Here is a 24,526-nt window from a genome sequence, read left to right on the forward strand (position 1 = left end):
GTCTTGTCAGGTATCATAACACATTATTCCACATGGTTTTGGGAGATAAAAAAGGAGTAATTTTAGATGTGTAATTCACAACCTTAAACTTTTACTTTAAAACGTTGCTAAATGTTTGAGATTTTTCTTTATTCTCTCGACCATATAAACCATAATACTTAAGAGACGGCAACTGAATTTGTGATATTTGTCTTTGTACGGAATGAATGAACACAGGATATTCCAGGTGAAACCATCAGGGTTGAACAGCATTAATAGGCACTAGATGGGACAGTGATGTGAAGTTTAAATAGACCCTGTAATGCAGCCTGGCTGGGGTTTTAAGGTCATGTAAAAATCCACTTAAAATGATATTATATAGAACACGGATACATTCATGGCTCATTTGTTCACATTTGATCCGCACTGAATCATTTGTCAAGTACTGAATAGAACCCATATTCTGTTCATTAAAAATTACTCCAAGTACGTGCATACCATGTGTGTGAAGAGAAAATCAGTACCATCACGCCCTTCTTTAGAGATTTTATATTAATTAGTTTCACTTGTCCATTTGCTCTTACCATGTTAATATTTCCGAGGGGCATCTACACTCAGATTGTGTTTTTGCTTTGTGCAGGATAATAAAATACATCAAAAAGGCACTTGGGATAAACATTGTGTACATGGACTTTTTAATAATGCTGTAAAATGATTAGCAAAAGGAGACTTCATAATCTTGCTTACAAATCAGAATATATAACTTCAAATAATAATAAACACAGGAAGACATTTCTGTAACCCATCATTCACAACAGCCTTTAAATCTGTTTGCTGGTCCATCTGTAAGAGAAAAAATATTATACATGCATACAAAAATAAATTTCCAGCCCAGCTACACATTTGAGGTTTCATGCTAACTGCAGTTCTACCTGCTTTTTATAGTTACAGGTGTGGGTCACATTTCTTCTGTCATATTCTGCAGAGAGCATAATAAAGCACACCCTTCTTTTTCCCCCTGGTTTCACAGACAAGGCCTAAGCCTAGTCCCAGACTAAAATGTATGTTTGAGCTGTTTTAACTGAAAGCTACTTGCATGGACGGATCTTAAAACACGTCAGTGCCATTGTTTTATCTCAGGATGTGCACCAGAAATATTTTTTTCTAAAGACACGTTTATAAAAGCTACTGAAATGTCCTAATTGATCGAAGCTCTAATCCTGGCTTAATGTAAACCCTGTCTGTGAAACCGGGCCTTTATCTTCTAGTGAAGGAGAAGAACATTCATTGAGCCTGTAATAAACTTTAAAACAATCTTTAAATAGTAAAAAATGAAGGACACTAATGTAGTAACCGCTGAAAGCATCACGGTGAATATAGTCACAAACAAGGTCACATATTTCACAAGAACTTGAGCGGGGATAGTTGTGACTTTCACAATATAACATCCTCTACACAACACCAGCAACGATGAACTAAACCTGTTCTGAGACCAGGAGCTATGCTGAAAGAAGAGAGAGCAGCACCTTGCACAGGAAGAACCTCTCCTCCCACTCGTCAACCCCATCATACTTACACTTCTTGCAGCATAACTGGACTCACCTCTGTGTAGCACAAGTCAAACCACTGAACAGAAAAAGGTTGGTGGGTGGACTACAAGACACAGTCACACTTTATTTATAATAATAGAGTGTTTATTCAGAGTCGTACCATCACCTCTTGGGAGAGGGTGAAGATGGCTACCTGTGTTGGAGTGTGATGGAGAACAAGATCACTGCAGCACAAGCACCATGGCCAGAAACCCTTTTGACCTAAAAAAAAGAAAAAACATGTTTGGTAAATCATGAGGCTGTCTAACAGAAATTAAATCAATACATAAAAACATGACAAGCATTCTGGCTAGGTCAGCTGATGGAGGACAACATACCCCAGCCCACTTAGCTTCCACATGACAGCCAGGAAGTCTTTCTTGGTGGCCTCCAACACAGCCAAGCACTGCATGTGGAAAACAGCACCTCAGTAAGAATCTGAAAATAAAAGATCATCACCTGGGGCTCACAGAGGCCAGAAATGCTGCTTATGTAGAAAGTGTAAAAGCAACTCAACATCCAGGTCATAAACACACACTCAGCAGGAATATAGATTTATAATCTGCGGCTTTAAACAACGTTTGGGGGAAGGTGCACTTCCTAAACATGACCACACGATGGCAGTCAAGATCCATCCAGAACACCACGCAGCGCTGCTATTTTATTTATTTTATTTTATTAATCACCCTTTCTTCTTCTTCTTCTTCTTCTTCTTCTTCTTATTATTATTATTATTATTATTATTATTATTATTATTATTATTATTGTAGTATTCATATTAGCATAAGATTAGGAAATAATTTCTAAAAACTCAGTCACACCTTCATGCTACCTCTGTGCATGATGTCAATGGTGCACTGCTCCTCTTTCTCCATAGATACAGGGAGCCTCGACTTTAAGCCTTTTTATTGCAAAAGCAGCTGCTACAATAATAATTATGTGTAGATGGAAAAAAAAGTATTAGGCTAAGCAAATGTTCTGAGTTTTTTTCTAGCAGTTTTTGACTTTTTATTTCAATTTGTGTAGCGCTTTTTACAATAGACATTGTCTCAAAGCAGCTTTACAGAAATATCAACATGGTATACAGATATTAAAGGTGCGAATTTATCCCAACTGAGCAAGCCACTGAGTGGCGACGGTGGCAAAGAAAAACTCCCTAAGATGTTTTAAGAGGAAGAAACCTTGAGAGGAACCCGACTCAGAAGGAACCCATCCTCATCTGGGTAACAACAGATAGTGTGAAAAAGTTCATTATGGATTCATATGAAGTCTGTATGGCCTTAGGAGCAGCCGTAGTCCCAGCAGTCTGGAATTAAAGAAGATTTGAGCTCCATCCAGAGGCAGAAAGGATCTGGATCTCTAGTATCTCCATAAATTCGTGGGGGGGCTCGGCGAAAGGAGAGAGGGAGAAAAAAGATAATTATGACTGCGAAGTAGTAGAACAGAATCTAGTCAGGGTAGGCTTGAGTAAACAAAATACGTTTTAAGCTTAGACTTAAACACTGAGACTGTGTATGAGTCCCGAACACTAATAGGAAGACTGTTCCATAACTGTGGGGCTCTATAAGAGAAAGCTCTTCCCCCTGCTGTAGCCTTCACTATTCGAGGTACCATCAGATAGCCTGCATCTTTTGATCTAAGTAGGCGTGGCGGATCATAGAAAACCAAAAGGTCCATTAGATATTGTGGCGCGAGACCATTTAGTGCTTTATAGGTCAATAAAAGTATTTTATAATCAGTGTGAGATTTCACTGGGAGCCAATGCAGTATTGATAATATCGGTGTGATATGGTCGTATTTTCTAGTTCTAGTTAGGACTCTAGTAGCTGCATTCTGGACTAACTGGAGTTTATTTATATTCCTACTGGAACATCCAGACAGTATGGCATTACAGTAATCTAGTCTAGAGGTGACGAATGCATGAACTAGTATTTCCGCATCATGTAGTGACAATATGTTTCTTATTTTAGAAATGTTTCTGAGATGAAAGAAGGCTATCCTAGTAATATTATCTACATGAGCATCAAATGATAGGCTGGAGTCAATAATCACTCCAAGGTCTTTAACTGCTGTACATGATGAAACAGAAAGTCCATCCAGAGTAACCATGTGATCAGAAAGAATACTTCTAGCTACACGTGGGCCTAATAAAAGTATTTCTGTTTTATCAGAATTAAGTAGAAGGAAGTTAGTTAACATCCAACATCTAATGTCCTTTACACAATCCTCAACTTTACTAAGCTTCTGTCTGTCCTCTGGCTTCGCTGAAACATACAGCTGTGTATCATCAGCATAACAGTGGAAGCTAATTCCATGTTTACGAATAATTTGACCTAGGGGTAGCATATATAAAGTAAAGAGCAGTGGGCCTAAAACAGACATGTACATGTATTTCATCAACACTGCTACGAGCTTATTTTTTCCCCATAACAATAATATAGCCTTATTCTCTGTTTACTCTGTTATAGAAAGACTATAACTTTATTCCCAGTTCCTCTCCTTAATTTCAGTCACTTCCTCACTGAAACCTATCATCAGAATAACTCCAAAGCTCAGGACCCAAGTCTCCACTCTAAATCATGTGTCTAGAACACAGGCTCTGAACTCTTATCTAACACATTTGGTGTTTTATCTGCTCTAAAGCACCCACCTCAGCTCGTGCAGGCCGCTTAATTAGCTGATGACTTGAATCAGGTGAGTTTGGTGCAGGTTCTAATTGAACATCCTCAGGAGTGTAAAGAAGCCTCTCTCTAATATCTTTCTTACCGGTTCAACTCCAACTTCATCACCACCCTAAGAAAGCACTGCATGTTAGTAGTGTTCAGGGTCAGTATCTAAACTGATAATCTATTCACACACACTAGCACTACTGCACTTCACATCCAGTATTTCCTTCTCTAATGTAGTGGGTTCATAATAAAACTGCCATATTAAATCATGAGCACCAAAAGTCATGTTTATTCTCATCACTGCTCCTGTGTAGCTTAATATGTTCTGTAGAAGGCCTCGACTATTTCACTCGAGAATATCCACAAATAGGGAAGAAGATTACAGAGATAAATGTAATGTATACATTATTATATTAAAACAACGATTATCAAGGGAGAGAAAGAAAGAGAGTTCTAGACCTCTGACCTGTACATGACGTCATCAAAGATCTTATGGTTCACTGCTCCAATTTAACTGTGTGTGTGTTAGGGATGCACCGATGCCGATACCAGTACTCAGGTGTCGGCCCGATACTGTGTTCATGTACTCGTGCTTGTAAAACTACCCCGATACAACCGCACCGACACCACTTTATGACAACGTGACATAGCCTAACCTCTCGTCACTTGAGCAGGTAGTCGGAAGAGGAGCAATGTCAGAAAATCGTCACACGCACGTAATGCGACACCGCTAGCTTTAGCCTCAGAGTCACTGACACTGACTTTCTTCAATTTACTTTCTGTCAGCGTTATCTTTTATTCCCAACATGACCTCAGTCCCCATCAGATGGAGGAGAAATCATCACGTGACTGAGGAAGAAAGTGTGTGTCCTCTAAGTCAGGGATTAAACACCTCTGAGAAGGTTTATAAACTTTATAAAGCGGAGTTTGTGGAGCACAGAAGCATGATAGTGATGCGGTCGCAAGCTGCTCAAAAGGTTTAGTTTAATTTAAGTTTGTCATTATATGCTGTATCTGCGCGCTTGCAGTGTAAATTCTGTCGGAAGTGATGTGTTAGTAACTGGTCACGCGCGGCGTAGACGCGCTGATACAGAGTGTAGCGCGAGTAAGATCTGTAATGTCTAATTCACACATTATGATCAAAAGTAAAATCATGTCTAAAGACACCGAGATACAGAAACCACAAGGTGCAGTGAAAGTGAGTTTTTATTATTCATTTAGGACTGGACTTTAATTCTGTGCTTTTTGTGCATCCATAAAAAATAATAATGCTATCTATCTAACTATTTATAAATGTTTATATATATTTATCTTATATAGTTAGTTTACATTTATATTATATAAGTACTTATGCATTATTTTTTTTATGGATTCACAAAAAGCAGCGAATTAAACTACAGTCCTAAATTAATTATATATATATATATATATATATATATATATATATATATATATATATATATATATATATATATATGTGTGTGTGTGTGTGTGTGTGTGTGTGTGTGTGTGTGTGTGTGTGTTGGGTTCTTTTCTGTTTTGGACAAACATCTGTGTAAAGTTTTAGTCTGAATTTATATTTGTAACACTCAGTTTGTGGATTTTATTTTAAATAAACAAAAGAAGGCACTGAAAGTTTGCCCCGCCCCCATCAGATTAATCGACAAAATAATTGACCAATTAATCAATTGTGAAAATAATTGTTAGTTGCAGCTCTAATAATAAGCTGTATCATGAAATTGTTTTTTTTTTTAAATAATAAAAACACCTTAATTCTTTTCAAAATAGAGTTGTCTTTGAGAAGAAGAATGGAGTGTAATATAGTGTGAATCATAAAAATTCTATTTCATTTCTATTTGTTTACAGAAAGACTTCAGCAATAAAAGCAGTATTTTGCTGTAGTTGTTAAGGGGCCGTTTATACCACAACGTTTTCAAATAAAAACCGAAAACTTCTGATGCGGTTTGGCTGTTTGTTTCCATGACGACGGCGTTCCGGGGTCTGAAAACTTTGGAAAACGGGTTTCAAAGGGCAAGTTTTTGAAAACGATGCCGTTATCATCTCCGGTAAATCATGTAAATTATTATCCAGAAAAACCACAGCTCCTCCGTTTACTTGTATTTGTTTACAGCGCGGTCTTTCCCTCATCAATATGGCGGACACATACAGTTGGTACGTGGTTAAAGAGAGTGTCGTGTTTATACAATAAACCAGTATGTTTATTAGAAACTACTGTCTGCAATATATAAGTATATCATATCAAAGTCCATATAACATGGCTATCATACTTAAAGCGACTTATTAACCCTAGAATGCATGAACCAAAAAGCCTACACAAATGCATAAAGTGGGTCGAAAATGAACCATACTGGATTGGATGGTTTTCTTAATTAATTTGGTGTCCTATTTAAAATAATTATTTGATATAATGTATGATACACAAATGCCTGCAGTCCAGACCTTTCACCAATTGAAAACATTTGGTGCTTCCTGAAATGAAAAATACGACAAAGAAGACTGAGGACTGTTGAGCAGCTAGGATTCTGTATCAGACACAAATGAGACAACCTTCCTCTCCCAAAACTCTAGCAACTGGTCTGCTCAGTTCCCAGACTTACACAGACTGTTGTTAAAAGAAGAGGGGATACCACACAGTGGTAAACATGGTCCTGTCCCAACTTTTTTTAGATGTGTTGCTGCCATCATATTCAAAATGACCTTATTTTTATGACCTTATTTATTTTCCCTTAAAATGGTACATTTCCTCAGTTTAAACATTTGATGTATTCTATGTTCTTTTGTGAATAAAATATGGGTTTATGAGATTTGCAAATCATTGCATTATGTTTTTATTTACATTTTACACAGCGTCACAATTTTTTTTAGAATTGGGGTTGTAGAAAACAAGGCTTGGATGCTAGAAATGCACTATAAGATTTTACAAAGAAACAGAGGGGTATACATAGACAAACTAAACAAGAGCTAAAGAGTGATAATCATATGACTTGCTCAGTATCTTTCTGTGTTTTTCTTTCCAGCTGTAGTGCTTTTGAATGCTGTTATGGTGGAAAGTATAAGGAAGGGATTTGATTATCCAGTGTGGCTTGGGGAGATTGACACTTGTATACAATCTTTTTAGAATCTGTCTCAGTCTGGCTCATATACAGAAAAAAATAAAATATTTGGTTATTTGATTCAAACAGAAGCAGATGTTTGTCTACTATATGGAACTGAACTTTCAAAACAAAATCATAGGAAGCTTAACAACCCAAAGTTTAATCATTTATACTCTGCAACCTACAATTCCAAGCAAAGAATTTCATCGTACTGGATTATGTGTTACGTTATGTGTTTACAGTACTTTTCTGGAAGCCCGGGTCTAGAATGTGAAACATATCTGAAATATATTTTACAAAACATAATTTGTTACTTAACTCATTTAAATGTGGCAACCCCAAAAAATGCTGGGTGGTGTTGGCTCGAATTTAGCCTATTACCCAAAAACATTTAAAACTCAACTTAGAAGCCAATACTCACATGTACCTCTGAGCCCAGTTGGAGATAGAAAAAACACACCAGCCGTGAGTGAGAAGAAGCAAGGGTCCAGCTTTATTGTTCCATTCCACCACACGAGATCCACACCGATGAGAATTCTCAGAAGTGATCCCCATACCCTGAGCTTAAGCTCCAGTATTTATACTGTATTTACACACTAGATAACCCATAGGTTTCCAGAAAAGGCCTATTTCACTTACCCATAGAATTGAAACCAGGGGTTTTACTTTACACACAAAATCAGAACCCTGGCATTTCCAACAACCCAGGAAACAAAAACCCAGGGTTTCTAGTTACCTAGGTTGCCAAAAACCAAGATTCCCATTTACCTAGGTTTTCAAAAACCAGGATTCTCTTTTACCTAGGTTTTCAAAAACCAGGATTCTCTTTTACCTAGGTTTTCAAAAACCAGGATTCCTATTTCCCTAGGTTAAAAAAATGACGTAAGCAAGACGACTAAACAACCGGGAGGGACCTTGGTCTTATCGTTATCTCGAGGGGGGGGGGGGGGGGGGGGGGGCAGCCACCCTTATAACTGGCTTTCTTCATGGTTCTCTAAAAATTAAGGCTTTCCTTGCGAGACGAGAATCTTCACCATCTGAATCATGAGTAAGTTATATTTTCCTATTTTTTTTCCCCTGTATTTCTCGTTTATAATTTATTTTCATATTTGCACTATATTTCTTAGTTTATATATATTTATACTACTTGAAAAGCGGTTTACTGTACTTCCAACTTCTTAATATCATTACAGTTCTACTGTCCTGCATATCCTACTATTCTGTTTTTTATAGAGTTTCTCTATCACTATAAGATATTATTAAAATTATTCATGTGTGTTTATGTATGTTGTGTCTACTTGCCCGCCCTTGACTGCACGAGTGTGTGTGTGTGTGTTTTAGCACTCCTCAGCTCGTACACTTCTTTTTGACTTTTTTTTGACTATTACTGCTCTTAAATTGCTCGTAATTCCAATCTGTCAATGTCCGCCTAATCCCGCTTCTACGTGTCTCGGTGCCCGTTTTTCCTTCTTCTCCCTTATGTTTATTTTATGACATTTTTTATCCACAACATTTCCCCCTCTGAGGCTGTGAAGCCTCATACACTACCTTAATTAAGCGGGTATCTGTGGAGGAACTGGTTCTGCCGCACCCCATGGCCGTCCCCCGCTAGCTGTCGGAGGATTACTCTAACAAGGCCATAATCCCTGCGCCCGTCGTCCCCGTAATCCAATGGGTCCCTTACATTAACCACTTCTACGCAACACTGATCCGAACAGGAGCTGAGGAGGTTTTGTAGACCTGGTGGGAGACGTGCTAGTGTTGTGCGCCCTGGGGTCTCATAGTAGATTGGCAGCTGGAGAATGGGCCTTAGGACCCCCCTACATCCACTTTGCGCCGGACATGTGTAGATGTACCTAGCCATAACTCTTAACCCTTAACTTACTTCTCCTTTTAACTATGTATATATATATATATATATCTCATTTCGAATTTAACTACCTTGATTATACGTTTGTTTGCCTACATCGATTATAAGATTAACTGAGTTCCCCTAATCATTTATTACTACTACTACTGCCATACGTATGAGTACACTACAGTAACTAACTACTTGATCTACACGTCCCTATCTTTCTCAACTAGGCCTGTCAGCCCACAGTTTTGTATTTGTCGGGACCTGCAGATTCTTGCTTCCCCTCAAAAACCAAACCCCAGTCTTTCGCAGTCAGGGGTGGGCGAAAAAACCTCTTACGAGGAAAAATTCCCACCCTGCCAGCACTATGTGCTCAGCAGCACCATTATACTTTTCTGTGCCTGATTGTGTCACACTTTTTTTTTTGCCCATCACATTACATGTCATGTCACATATCACAGCATTTTATAACACTCGGCATAACAGTCTCTATCGGCAGTATCCCTCTGTATTCCAGTTGTCTTCGGCTCAAGCACTTTACGTACTGTAGAGAACCACCCTTTGGGGAGAGGTTAGGCTAGCACTTACACCCAGGGTATGGATCATCACATCTTCTTCTCACCCCTCAGGGTTCAGTAGATCTGCAACACAAATGAACATATAGAAAACACCAATAGGTCCCGTTTGTCTCGGATAGGCCCATTACCTTGCCACTACCTTGTACAAACGGGTCCTTGCACCCCCTTTCCCATCAGTCCTGGCTCATGTCCCGTCTCATGTTCTCGTAGACGCTGGTGTTGCTGCTGTCACTGCTCATTGACCCCTGTCTGTCGCTGCTGTCGCTGCTCATTGTCTCCCGTCGCATGGTCTCAATCACCACCCCCCGTTGAGGCGGTAACGCCTCACCCTTAACAACATACTGGCCAGAAAAGGGGGCTGAGGACATCACCATCCGCCGTGCGCAGGGGATCACACAGCAGGCCACCAGAGCCATAAGGAGAAGGAGGACGAACAGGGACGCTCCCAAGCGGGTCAGGGCAGCAGTCCAATCTCCAGAAAGAAACCAGGAGAGCCACGGCGGGAGGCGTAGACTGGACCCAAAGCCGGAGTTAGCCGCTTGCTCCGTTTGGAGGGCTTGTAGTTGGCCCAGGACCTTGGAGAGGGCTCCCTCAGAACCAGTGTGCAAAGGGATTGCAGCACAGCACTCGGGACCAATCATTGTACAGACACCTTCCTCCGGGGCCCGCATCTGGTCCAGGACAAAACGGTTCTGAGCAGCCATGAGGGAAGTGGCATGGAGCTGATCACGGACCAGTCCGAGAGCACTCAGCGAGTAGTTAATGAAGCGTTGCTCGTTGTACCACATGTAATTAATCCATGCCACGTTGCGGTTGATCTGCACGGCCGGGAGCAAAATAGACGCTACACCACTGCCAACGGCCTCCATGGCTCTGTAGCGAGCAGGAACGCCAACGGGGGTACCCCCAAAGTCAAGATGGACGGTCTCATCAGCAGCCCAGTCAGAATAGTTCGCTGCATCAGCGTCACGGACATACTGAGTCCATTGGGCCACGTCGCGGCGTGAACGGGACTGGCCGGATGACGGTCGGTCAGCCACCAACAAAACACGGGTCTTACCATCCAACCTAACCGGGGCGCAGCATCCCTGCCACTCCGCAGGCAAGGTCTGGCGTACACGTTGGCCCCCGCAAAACCAGAACACATCCGCAAGGGGAACAGTACCACCACTAAGATCAGGTAGGGGAATTACCACGTTGGGGGTGCATGGGGGTGAATCACAAACAGAGGGGGTTTCAATTTGCAAATCATTAGCGAACAGGGAGACATTACATCGGGCAGACACATTTCCCACAGGATATACGCCAACAGAGGAGCAGAGGCAGATGGGAAAGAACGAGGGCAGAGACGGTCGGACGTGGACAAAAGTTGACACTTGGGTGGTTACAGGGTGAAACAGGCATGAGGAGCTTGCATTGTGCATCCACGATGGGCCAAAATCAGCCGAAAGGGCCCCAAGGAGGCACACAGTAGGACACAAAAAATCAACAGAATAGGGGTTGGTGAGACATTCTGTGAGGTTCCCCATAGGCAGCATAAAATGGGGGGTGAGGCTACGATCATGACATACGAGACACGAGCGATCCGTCACAGATCGAGCAGTGTGGACCATCCATGCCATATACATGTTACTCTGCTCCTCCGTGAGCGAGGTGTTAGCGGTAGAGATTGAATAATATTGTAATTTCATTAACTTATGTGCAATCGGAGTTGACATCGGGGCAATGAGGAGGGGGTGGAGAGCCCGGGATGCGAAGGGTGACCCTGTACTATCATGGTAAGAACATGCCGTAGCCGAGCAAAGGAACGGTAGCCACAGGGGGCCAATCGTGGGCAGCTCGAAGGAGCACCTACTCGTCTGTGCCCTACCAGTAATTCTAAGATGTCCTACTTGAATCTCCACAGACCGAGCTGGGGAGAAAGTGAATGAGGCCAAATAGGGACTTCTCCCTATCAGGGACTCTTCATGGGCGAGTCTAAGGAGAGCTAACGCGCACATCGAGCTTCGGGAACCTATAGTGGAGCCAGGGGCCGTCCAGGATCGAACACGCCTAATACGAGGATAGAGGGTTGTGCGGGAAGTAGCAGTCGCTAGTGGGCGTAATGTATGATAGGAATCCAGGGCATTTCTTTTAAACATTGGGTCGTAGAAAAAGAAAAAGAGTGCTATTAGCCCTGCTGTAAAAATCAGTTTACCCACATACGTGCTACTATTCTGTGGAGCTTGTTCCACCGGTCCCCTCCGGAACCGGGGGTAGGGGAGTGCGCAAGGATTCATACGGAGACTGACGTTCAGGAGTAAGCTCGGGTAAGTTCAACTGTGCTGCTAGAGACTGTAGCGTATCTGAGTTGATTAGGCTCAGAGGCAAAGCGGTGTCGTCAAGGTCCTGACAGAGAGTGGCAAATGTAGACAGAAAATCCTCCGTTGCTGGGGTTACAACTTCCTGTGGGCAGATAACTACACCCGTCACTTCTACTTGGGGCGTGAGAACGGTGAGGCTACTGGCATCAGACTGAGACAGTCTATCGAGTTTTTCCACAGCTCGCCGCTTATTCTGGGCTCGAGTGCCGTAGGCAGGGCTCAGGGATGCACCCGAATCACTGTCACTATCAGTGAACACCACTGCCCCAGTGGGCTTCCTTGTACTGTCTAGTCTTGAGGTCGATGGTTGTTCGTCGGTAGTGTCTTGCAGTAGCGGTCCCTTACCTGGTTCGGCGCTGCTGCAGTGGTTCAAGTGATACCAGTAATTCCTTCCCTCTACTTTCACAGCCGTGGGGGTTGCAGCGACCACGGTGAATGGTCCTTCCCGACGTCCCGCAAGGGGGCTCTTTCTCTTGAAAACACGAATGTATACCTCGTCCCCCGGTGCCACTAGGCGCACGTCCTCCCGTACCTCGCTCTCTCCATGGACTGCCTCACGAACCTGTGAATACAAATGTCTATGGATTTTGGTGAGGGTTCACACATAATCCTGCATTTCGTCCTCCAATTGTGCCAAAGACGGCCTGTGTATGGACCTCGGGTGAATGCCATAGGCATCGGGCGCCCAGTAAGCATTTCATGAGGAGTCAAGTGCGTCATACGATTGGTCTGAGAACGCATCTTCATCAAGGCCAGTGGTAAGGCCTGTACCCAGTTCAGGCGAGAGCTCTCGCATATTTTTGCCAGTTTATTAACTAGGGTACCGTTCACTCGTTCTACCATGCCCTGGGATTGAGGATGATACACACATCCTAGCTCATGATCTATCCCCAAGGCAGATGCCACATTGTCAATGACGTTATTCACAAAGTGGGTACCGTTGTCCGAACTCAGAAAATCTGGAATACCGAACCGGGGAATGACTTCGCGACATAAAAATTTAGCCGCGGTCCTTGCATCTTCCTTGGAAGTTGCAGTTGCTTCCACCCACCTGCTGAAGCGGTCTACTACTACTAGAATGTAGCGCTTCCCTTCTTTCCGGTTGTCTGCTCCCATGTCTACATAATCCATCATTATATGCCGGAATGGCCCTGTCGGCGGGGGAATATGTCCTAAAGGAGCAGTGAAGTTCTTTCGCACATTGTTCTTGATACACACTTCACATCTATTCAACGCATAGTCCACCATACTGGCCAGAAATGGGGACCACCATTCCTGACGGATTTTTCGGATAGTTTCGGTTCTATGGGCATGATCCAAGCCATGGGCTTCTTTGATCAAGAGCGGGAGGTAACTGGCTGGGGCTATACACAATCCTTCTATGCTGCGCCACAATCCAGTACCCGCCTCTTTTCTCGCCCCCCGTTTTATCCACGCCGATACTTCAGCCACACCTGCGGTGTTCTGCAGCTCCACCAAGTGGGCCACATTGTCTACCTGCGGATGCCGCATCGGACTTTCCCCAGGCTGAGTTAGGGCCATCATCTGCCCCGGCCCTACAGCAGCTTTCTTAGCTGCTTCATCCGCCAGTGAGTTCCCTTTAGTGATAAAGGAGTCATCGGTCCTATGTGCCCTGCATTTCACTATAGCTAATTTTGCGGGCAATGTCATAGCATATAGTAAATCTGAAATCGCTTCCCCGTGGGTCACGGCGGTCCCATCTGCCCGCTGGAATCCCCTTTGAGCCCAGATTGGTCCAAACACATGGCAGACTCCATGAGCATAGGCTGAGTCCGTATATATATTGCAACTCTCATTACGGCCCAAATTACATGCAGCTGTCAACGCCCGTAATTCAGCTAGCTGGGCCGAGCAGGGTTGGGGGAGCGGAACACTCATCACTACCTCAAACGTCGCCGGGTTTCGTCGTGCTTCTACTACTGCCAACCCAGCCTTATTGCCCGTATCAGTACGATAACAGGAACCGTCCACAAAATACGTATGCTTAGCATTATCAATAGGGCAGTTCTCCAAATCTGAACGCGCTTTCAAAAATATCTCTGATACCGCTACGCACTCATGGGGTACACCATCTGTCGGGGTTACCAGTTTATCGGCCGGATTCACCGTGGTGCACCATTCTATGGTGAGCTCCGGGGCTGACAGAATGGAGTCATATCCTGTTCGACGGGAGTTCGTTATCACAAAGGTCTGACTCGTTAGGAGCGCATGCAGTGCATGGGTCGTATATAATGTAACTGGGTGCCCCATGGTGATTGAGGACGCTTTCTGATATGCAAATGCGGCCGCTGCCAAAGACCGATAACAGGGGGGCATCCCTTTTTCCACGTTATCAAGAGCCATGCTGTAATAGGAGATGGCCTGTTTTCCCATCCCTTGTTGCTGCTGAGTTAGGACGGCCGATGCGTACCCCTTTCTTTCGGATACATAGAGGTGAAAAGGTTTGCTATAATCTGGGTTAGCCAATGCAGGAGCGGTCATTAAGGCCATTTTAATATCTGCGAGTGCAGCTAGAGCTTCAGGCGTCCAGACGAGGGAGGCATTTGGCTGTGATTGGTCTGCTGCCTTAATCATATCCCGTAATGGTTGGACCCTTAGCGCGAACTCACATATCCATGGACGACTGAACCCCGCCATTCCTAGAAATGCCAACATCTGTCGCACGGTGGTTGGCTGTGGGGCTTTGCGTATGGCCTCTACATGCTTTGGTGCTATAGTACGGCTTTCTCCCTCTAACACACAACCTAGGTATTCCACCTTTTGTCTACAAAATTGCAACTTTTCTTTATTTACTTTGTGGCCATTTTCGGCCAACATTCTTAGAACCTTTAGAGAGTCGTGCTGGCATTGCTCTTTAGACGCACTACAAATCAAAGGTCGTCGACATATTGCAAGATGGTGCTACGGCACTCCAGGGCTGAGAGGTCTTGAGCCAGTACCTGATTAAATATGGATGGGCTTTCACAGTATCCCTGCGGAAGTCTAGTGTATGTGTACTGCTGCCCTTCGTATGTGAAAGCAAACAAATGCTGTGAGTCTGGGTGCAGTGGCACGCTAAAAAATGCTGAGCATAAATCTATGACAGTATACCATTTGGTCCCTTCTGGAATGTTCGACAATAGGGTGTGTGGGTCTGGCACTACTGGTGTTTCCGGTATCACAATTTGGTTAATAGCACGCAAATCATGTACTAGCCTCCACTTCTCTGAGTCAGGTTTTCTAACTGGAAAAATGGGGGTATTGCACTGACTTCGCGTGGAGATTAGAACTCCGGCCTCTACCAATCCGTGTATTGTGGGCCGTATGCCTTCTCTAGCTTGCACTGACAACGGATACTGTTTCTGGTAGGGCAACCTTGCATTCTCTTTTACCTTAATTTGAGCTAGGTCGGCGGATTTAACCAACCCTACGTCGGTCGGATGCTTTGTCCATAGCTGTTCTGGAATAGTTTTCAGTATTTCCTCATTGTCCTGATCTTTTGCTGCCTTAACTGCCATTTGTAAACCACTCCGGTCCGTGTTCGTGCATATGCAGACACTAGTGGCCACGGCGGTATCAATTGCTGTTACTGAGATTCGCACAAACTTTCCATCAGGCGACTTGTGCAAGGATGGATTGGTAGTTGGCTTCCACTCTTGTACTTCTTTTGCCTGCCCTATCATTGGCTCTACCTCTTCCCGTTCCAGGCCTTTGGTGACCATGAGTGTGACATGGGGCGCTGTCCCTTCCAGCTGATACCAGTTAGCGATTCTATCTGGGAGCTTTATAATAGCCGCCACTCCCTGTGGGCCGCTTATTATTTCCATGGTTTTAATGTCCATTACTTGTCCCTGTTCCATGTCCTCCCAAAGCTGAGCATATTCCTGGTCTCGTCCACCGTCATCATTTTTAATAGTGCAATATAAAGGGGCCTCCACTTCGGTGCAATCGGGCCGCATGTACTGTAACCATGGTTTCCATTCTGCGTATCTGTGCCAGAGTTCCGAGTTAGCTGGATCGGACATCTCTAGCCAGTATACCATCCTCACATTACGGGCGGTGCTAGGTGGCTCGTGCAACAGTAGGAATTGTGTGGATATTGATTTGGGGAACGTCACCCAAATCCCAGTCGCTTCGCACTGTATCTGAGCTCCCAACTTACACAGGGCATCACGTCCCAGTAAGTTAACAGGCGCTCCTGGCGAATATAACAGTGGTGCTTGTATTGTCACACCATCCAGAGATAGTTCTTGAGGCTCGGTGAATCGTAAGGTCTGTATTTTTCCTGAGAAGCCCATAGTTTGAATAGCCTTACAGGTGAGGGGGAGCTGTGAACCTTCTTTCCCTATACTTGAATATGTAGCTCCAGTGTCGATCATAAAAGGTGCTCGCAAGGTGTTTCCGATCGTCACTGTAACAGTTGGCTCTTGTTCTGGATGCAGTGTGGTGACGGACTGCATGAGCTCCCCCCCGGGCTTCTCTCGGCCTCCTCAACTCTGGCTGGGTCCCGGCTCCCCATAGGGGCCATACATGGGGCCACCTTGGGGTACTGGGGGTAGCGGTTGGCACCGAGGTGGCATTCCATAGCTCTCCGGTGCTCTCGGTCCAAGCACCTGACCTCTTCTTTCAGCCCTATCCACACGGTCTCCCCAAGTTGGTCGTGGGACACGTGGACAATTTCTCCTGAAGTGGCTAGGATCACCGCATCCCCAACACCCTTCAGTTGCCATATTTGGCCTTGGCAAAACTCGACCCCGTCCGTATCCTCGTCCCCTCCCCCAGGCAGGTGGCATTCCCGGGTGCATGGGGGCCCTCATATGATATATGTAATCCATCTGGTCGGGGTGCAGCATAGTAGTTATGTGTGGGACTTGCTGTTGTGGGTGGGTTTGGTATCCCTTGGCCAACAGCATAGAGTCAGCCTGTGCTGGGGCTGACGCTTGTGGATGGGGCACCATCACTGCCGCTTGTTTAATGTGCTCCCTCCTCCGTTCCTTCTCTTCCTGTTTAGTCCTGGTCAGTTCGCCGAGCTGTGCTTTATAGAGTTGGCTCATTAGGGTTTCAGTAGCATCTTTAGCTTCTTTTTTCAGCTTCCTGTGTTGCTCCACGTGATGGGTCACATGTGCCAGAAATGAAGCCCATTCCATTGCGTTGAGCCCCACCACTTCCTCTAACTTCTTCTGTACCTCCCCAGGGAGAGCCTTCTTCAATAGCAGATTGAACAGTCCCACACTTGCCACTGAATCGTCCCATTTGGCACCCGTTTCATCCCTCCATTTATCTTGAAACTTTTGTATGAAGGTTATCACGTTTTCTTCGTCTTTCAGTTTTATATTTTCAAGCTTCCCAGGGTCCATCTTAGCCGGATACATACTCCTCACAGCATCCCATATTTCTTGTTGGTATAGGCCAAACGGGATGGCATCAGCCTTGGGGTCGTCTATCAAATCCCTGTGTTATGCCCCATCGAAAATTTCTTCAGCCCGTCCCTTGCCCACTGTTTGGCAGAGAATGGCTTTGATATCGCCTATCGCCAGGTGCTGTCCTGATGTTTTTTCCTCAAACTGTGTAATCCATTTCTGCCCCCCTTCACACATGTTGGGTAATCGTTGGATCAGGCCCGTTAGGTCCATGAAACTCCAGGGTGCATAATGTAGGGCTTTTCCTTTAACCATGAGGGGCATCTGAGTAAGGCTGGGCTCCGACTGGGAGCGGGCATGCGCCAAGCACGCTGTGACACCAGGTTCGAATCTCACTGGGGGCCTCAGGCTTTCCCTGTTCCGTAGTGTTCTAGCTCCTCTAAGCTTCAAATCGTCCAAGTCCTCCTCCTCATTGACGTCTTGTTCAACTTTTCCTTCGTTGTCTGTTTCAGTCCCCTCGCTCTCAGTCCCCACTTGGTCGTCCAGTTCCATGTCTGAACTTACTTGCTTCTTCTTCTGCTGGTGATATATTAGGACTTTTGAGGCCTTACTCAGGCTTTTCACATGTTTTCCTGCTGACTGGTTCAGTGCTCTTCTCGACCTTTGTGATTTTGACTCTCCCAAATGCGGCTTGTGCGCATACTTATTCTTCACAGCAGTCGCCATTTGGAACGCTTGACCTGCGAGATTTTTCAATTCATCCATTTTACCCACGCCGTATGATATCCCGTCCTCTAGCCGTCGAATCCTGCCCTCCAATTCCTTATCCTCCTCGACAGCATATGGGGAGAGCACCACATCCCCCTCTATATGGACCATCCGCCCCACATTGTCTCTCGGCTCACTTTTTCCTCCTCCTTTGGTATGTGGAGCCCCTCGTGCTCCGTTTCCACCCTCGTGCCCTCTCTCGCTCCGACGACCTTCTTGATTGCCCCTGGTCCCATGCCCCTCCTGCTCCTGTATTTCCTCCAGTTCCTTGTCTTTTTGCTTGTGCACCATCGGCCGTGACCCTGGCCTCGGGGTGCTAGTGCTGGGGGGAATCTCCCTGTGCTCCGGCCACCCCGGAGTGCGGGTCCAGTTTTTCATATACTCCTGTAGTTCCCTGTCCCTCTCCTTGTTGCCTACCTGTGGGAGGTCCAGCCGTGGGCTTTCGCTCTCGACCGGGGTTCTATCCTCGTATCCGGCAGCTCCTTCTTCCATTTTGATACGTTCTTCATCCTCCCACATGCGATGCCTCATTCTTTGGTATCCGGTGAATGTTCCCTTTATGTCCACCTCAGTTTCCTTCCATTCATCTTCTCTGTCTTCCAGGTCTTGCATCATGTAGAGCCCGGCGGGTGGGGCACTTCCGACAGGTCTCACTGGAGGGCGGTACTGAGGATTATATGAGGGCGGGGCCTCGGCCAATTCCTCCTGAATGGCTTCTTTTATCTTTTTTCCTAGGCTTGCTTCCCTTTCTTCTTTCTTCCGTATCACCGCCTCTTTTCGTTCTCTCTGCCGCCTATCCTTCTCCTTCTCTTCTTTCCCTGCCTCCACAAACCAGTCCACTATCTTCTCTGTCTTCACACATTTCTCCCTCACTCTCAAGCCTTTTTTCTGTTCATTCCATACAGCTAATCTCTCTTTCATTATCTGGCATAGCTGTTCATCAAAAGTACCTTCCTCGGGCCATTTCCACTCACCACTAGTCTTCTCACTCCATTTTTTACAATAATGTCTAATGTCCTTCTCATCTGTACAGTGTTTGCTTATCACCCTCTCTTTCGGGCTCATCTTTTTCTTACATTCAGCCATAACTCTGGTCGTGTCTCACACCTCTCAGCCCTTAGAGTCGGCTGCACACACCCCCTAAATCCACTAAGTTATGCCTCACAGCCAAATGTTTTCCTCCTACCTTGTCCGTTGTTCCCGCCTGCTTAGCCTATCTCGTACCGATTTATGCCCGCTTTTCCCTTCCGTCCGTACTTGGCCCAGCCAGCCTCCCTAGGGACTCACATACACTTAGAGTACATACATTCAATTTACTTATGATGATTAATTAATTAAGTTAAATGATTCAATTACTCTTATAAGTTTTAAGTTTAACTTTAGGTAATTCACACAGCCTCACACAACAGACAATTCTTACATGTTTACAATATTCTTAGACATAATATTTACCTATTCAACATTACCCAATTTTGGGTAATTAAACAAAAATTAAATTGTATTATTATTTGTCATTTAACTGAACAACACCTTCATAATTTATGGAATATAAATGAAAAGGTCCCAATGGACTGACTCCCTGATTTCTCAACAATTTTGTTATATATTACTGGTCTGGAAGTTCTTATTCACCCAATGGGCAGTCTGACAGATGCCTAAAATATTAAAAAACAAAAAAAATAAATGTTTTTTTTTTGTTTGTTTTTTTTGTTTACAATTCTTGCATGCTCCTCCAGTTTTTAAAACAGCAGTTATTGATACCAATAAAGTTATAATACACACAGTCACACCCGACTCACAGAAAGTCCATATCAGATTCAAAACATTAAAACAAAAACAAAAATCTCACACTGTTCTATATTAGTCAGCTCAATCTGAAGTGCGCACACACACACATTTTTCTTCTTTTCCTTTTTTCCTTTCCACACAGAAGACAGGCCTGCTTGTGCAGATAAGAACAGATAGGAACACACACATACACCCCTTTCTATCAACAACGTCGGCACACTCATATACACATTGTGTCACACACTCTCTTACACATATTTAGTTATTACATACACACCATTGTGGTCTCAGAATATAAAACGCCTTCACACCAGCTCCGTATGTATGAAGCTTACAGTCACATAAATTAAATACAACTTTTTCAAAAAAAAAAAATTATTATTATTCTCCCTTTTTTTTCCCCCTTTTTTTCTTTTTCCCTAAATCTTATCAAGTGTCAACTGTATGGAGCTCTTGTTCAGAGCACTAATAAATACTTTTTCCCTGTCTCCAAAACTTACACGCTCTCACACCACACTCATATTCTAAGCACATATATTTTAAGCACACACATTTGTTAGTACATATTCCATTCATACACCGGGCATGCTGTATTGCACGACCCGGACCTGGGCCCAGGATTTATTCCCCTCTCTATCCAGCCCTGGAATCTAATCTATCTATCTTTTATCTAATCCTTTTCCAGCGGTATTAGGGGTCCCCACCAATGCAGCCGCCACTAGACTGCTAGTCTAGTCTAGTAGCCGGTATCTGGGGTCTGAGGCCTCATTTTCCACCTGCTTTCTATCCCAGCCCTGGAGTACTTCTCTATTTCTCTACTCTTTTTTCTACCTTTTTTCCCTTCCTCCAGCGGTATTACAGGACTTTCACTCACACAACACATATACCATTTCTTTATTATAATTATAAAAAGTACATTCTACAATCTATACTTCTCTTACCTCTTCTCACTCACTCCAGGTTCTTTTGGAGACCCACTTAGTCTTTCTTCCCACCCCGGGGCTTCTCAATCGTAACAACAGACCACTAAAACAGAGCTTTGACATAACAGGCGTCTGCAATGCCTTTTCCTATACGGCCTGTCTGTTGCTTAGAGAGCGAAGTCCCACGGGAGAGATTCCAGACATATAGATCTTAGCCCAGTCCCATCTGGGGTGCCAAATGTTGGCTCGAATTTAGCCTATTACCCAAAAACATTTAAAACTCAACTTAGAAGCCAATACTCACATGTACCTCTGAGCCCAGTTGGAGATAGAAAAAACACACCAGCCGTGAGTGAGAAGAAGCAAGGGTCCAGCTTTATTGTTCCATTCCACCACACGAGATCCACACCGATGAGAATTCTCAGAAGTGATCCCCATACCCTGAGCTTAAGCTCCAGTATTTATACTGTATTTACACACTAGATAACCCATAGGTTTCCAGAAAAGGCCTATTTCACTTACCCATAGAATTGAAACCAGGGGTTTTACTTTACACACAAAATCAGAACCCTGGCATTTCCAACAACCCAGGAAACAAAAACCCAGGGTTTCTAGTTACCTAGGTTGCCAAAAACCAAGATTCCCATTTACCTAGGTTTTCAAAAACCAGGATTCTCTTTTACCTAGGTTTTCAAAAACCAGGATTCTCTTTTACCTAGGTTTTCAAAAACCAGGATTCCTATTTCCCTAGGTTAAAAAAATGACGTAAGCAAGACGACTAAACAACCGGGAGGGACCTTGGTCTTATCGTTATCTCGAGGGGGGGGGGGGGGGGGGGGGGGCAGCCACCCTTATAACTGGCTTTCTTCATGGTTCTCTAAAAATTAAGGCTTTCCTTGCGAGACGAGAATCTTCACCATCTGAATCATGAGTAAGTTATATTTTCCTTTTTTTTTCCCCTGTATTTCTCGTTTATAATTTATTTTCATATTTGCACTATATTTCTTAGTTTATATATATTTATACTACTTGAAAAGCGGTTTACTGTACTTCCAACTTCTTAATATCATTACAGTTCTACTGTCCTGCATATCCTACTATTCTGTTTTTTTATAGAGTTTCTCTATCACTATAAGATATTATTAAAGTTATTCATGTGTGTTTATGTATGTTGTGTCTACTTGCCCGCCCTTGACTGCACGAGTGTGTGTGTGTGTGTTTTAGCACTCCTCAGCTCGTACACTTCTTTTTGACTTTTTTTTGACTATTACTGCTCTTAAATTGCTCGTAATTCCAATCTGTCAATGTCCGCCTAATCCCGCTTCTACGTGTCTAGGTGCCCGTTTTTCCTTCTTCTCCCTTATGTTTATTTTATGACATTTTTTATCCACAACAGTGGTGATGAAGGAATTCCAAATATTCCAAAAGGAATATTCTGAAATGTTTTTAGAGATCAGGTATGCATATTTTGAGGAATGCAGAAAGTTTTTAAATGTGCAAGAATGTAAAGTGTAGAATTTACACTGATTAATTTCTCAGAATTTGTTAGCGCTTCACTGACTAATGGACTCTTGCCCAGTCACTGACTTCTGATGATTGGCGTACTCTAGGTAGAATGACTGTGCCATATTCTTTCTATTTTTGTCCTACTACAAACATTTTTAGGAAAAACACTTGTGGCAAGGTGGGTGTAGTCGATGAAGGAGGGAAACAAACAAACAAACAGTACACACACACACACACACACACACACACACACACACACACACACATGCAGTTCTATAGTTCCACAGAACATTATACCACCAGCAGCAGTCTGGACTGTTGACACAAGGCAGGTTCATGCTGCTGATGCCAATGTCTGACCCTATCATCTACATGTCACAACAGAAATCAAGATTCATCAAATCAGGCAATGTTTTTCCATGCTTCAACTGTCCAGTTCCAGTGAGTCCACGCCCACTCTAGCCTCAGGTTCCTGTTCTTGGCTCACAGACAGGAGTGGAACCTAATATGGTTGTAGGTTATCCACCTCATTTGGTTAGACGTATTGTATGTTGCAAGAGGGTTTTCTGCTCCCCACACTTGTAAAGAATTATCATTACCATAGCCTTTCTGTCAGCTCGAACCAGTCTGTCCATTCTCCTCTGTCCTCTCTCATCAACAAGGTGTTTGTTTTTCTCCACCATTCTGTGTAAACTCAAGAGATTGCTGTCTGTGAAAATCCCAGATCAGCCTCTAAAATTCTCAAACCAGCTCGTCTGGCACCAACATTCATATCATCATCACTGAGATCACTGATATTCTGATGTTTGCTGTGAAAATTAACTGAAGCTTACTGAAATACTTACCTGTATCTGCATGATTTGATGTACAGGAAAGTCTTCATGGATGTGTGGTGATCGATAAGATGTAGATCCAAATTGGATGTGTTTGGCTTAAATATGCCATCTGCAGATATATATATATATTTTTTTCCCAATACAGTGAGCTGATCATCGACACAAAGCATGAAACAAAGCTTGCTATGTGCACTTGACTATTTTTCACTGTCTTAGATCAAGCCAGTGTTAATTGCGTAGTCTGTAAACTTATTGCGCCTCATGGGGAAGCAAAGAACGTTAACCTGATATGACCTTAGGAGTAAGTGCAGTTCAGTTCAATTATGTGAGGACGTGGATTTTTGCACCCATAATGTTTTTGGTCCCCATGAGGTTGCTGTGTAAACATGATGATGTCCCCATGAAGTGATAATTACAAACACACACACACACACACACAGACACTCTCTCTCTCTCTCTCTCTCTCGTGCGCATGGATTGAATGAGTGGGCGGAGTCAGAGCGGAAGTGAGTGAGTGGGCGGAGCGTGGCCGAGGCCGCTGCTTCAAGTTCGCTTGTTCATTTTTTCTATCTATTTTTTCTTAAGAAATACGATTTCCTTTAGGTCTTTGGTTTCTGAGAGAGTTTAAACTACTATTGTTTGTTGTGTGTGTGCGCGCTTGCGTGTGTGTGTTTGTGTGTGTTTCTCGCTGGCCTGGGAGGCTGTTTCCGTGTTGTTTTGGGAAGCATGGCTGCCCCAGGTACGGGGAAATATGAGTCTCTCACGCGGCGGCATGCTATTAAAGTAGCCACTACCGCCAGCGTTGAGGACGTTAGTCTGGCCGTGGGGGAGAGTGTTGGACACGACAACATTCTGTCTGCGGCCCGGATGAATAGTGCCATCGTGCTGTTTCTGAAAACGGTGGAGTTGGCAAACGAAATGGTGGACAGTGGAGTTGTGATTGATGGTGTGTTCCACTTAGTGCTTCCTTTATCAACCCCGTGTAAAAAAGTCATCCTGTCGAATGCTCCTCCTTTTATTAAGGACGAGGTTCTGTCACAAACCCTATCCCGCTATGGAAAACTGGTCTCTCAGATCAAGAAGATAGCGAGTACAAGTAAATCCCCTCGTGTAAAACATATTGTGTCTTTCAGACGGTTTGTGTACATGGTTCTGAAGGACAATAATGATCTGGATCTGACACTGAATGTAAAGGT

The 24,526-nt window shown here is 43.9% G+C and overlaps 1 long non-coding RNA gene across 1 annotated transcript; it reads right to left on the minus strand.

The window, feature by feature from the left end:
• Positions 1-653: 653 nt before the first annotated feature.
• LOC128630419 (uncharacterized) lies at positions 654-2,572 on the minus strand. Its single transcript, XR_008394710.1, has 2 exons — positions 1,907-2,572; positions 654-1,790 (listed from the first exon to the last, which is right to left on the minus strand). It is a non-coding gene; the product is annotated as an uncharacterized LOC128630419 (long non-coding RNA).
• Positions 2,573-24,526: the final 21,954 nt, after the last annotated feature.

This window comes from Ictalurus punctatus, unplaced genomic scaffold (genome assembly GCF_001660625.3).
Source record: "Ictalurus punctatus breed USDA103 unplaced genomic scaffold, Coco_2.0 Super-Scaffold_100056, whole genome shotgun sequence".
Classification (NCBI taxonomy): Eukaryota; Metazoa; Chordata; class Actinopteri; order Siluriformes; family Ictaluridae; genus Ictalurus; species Ictalurus punctatus.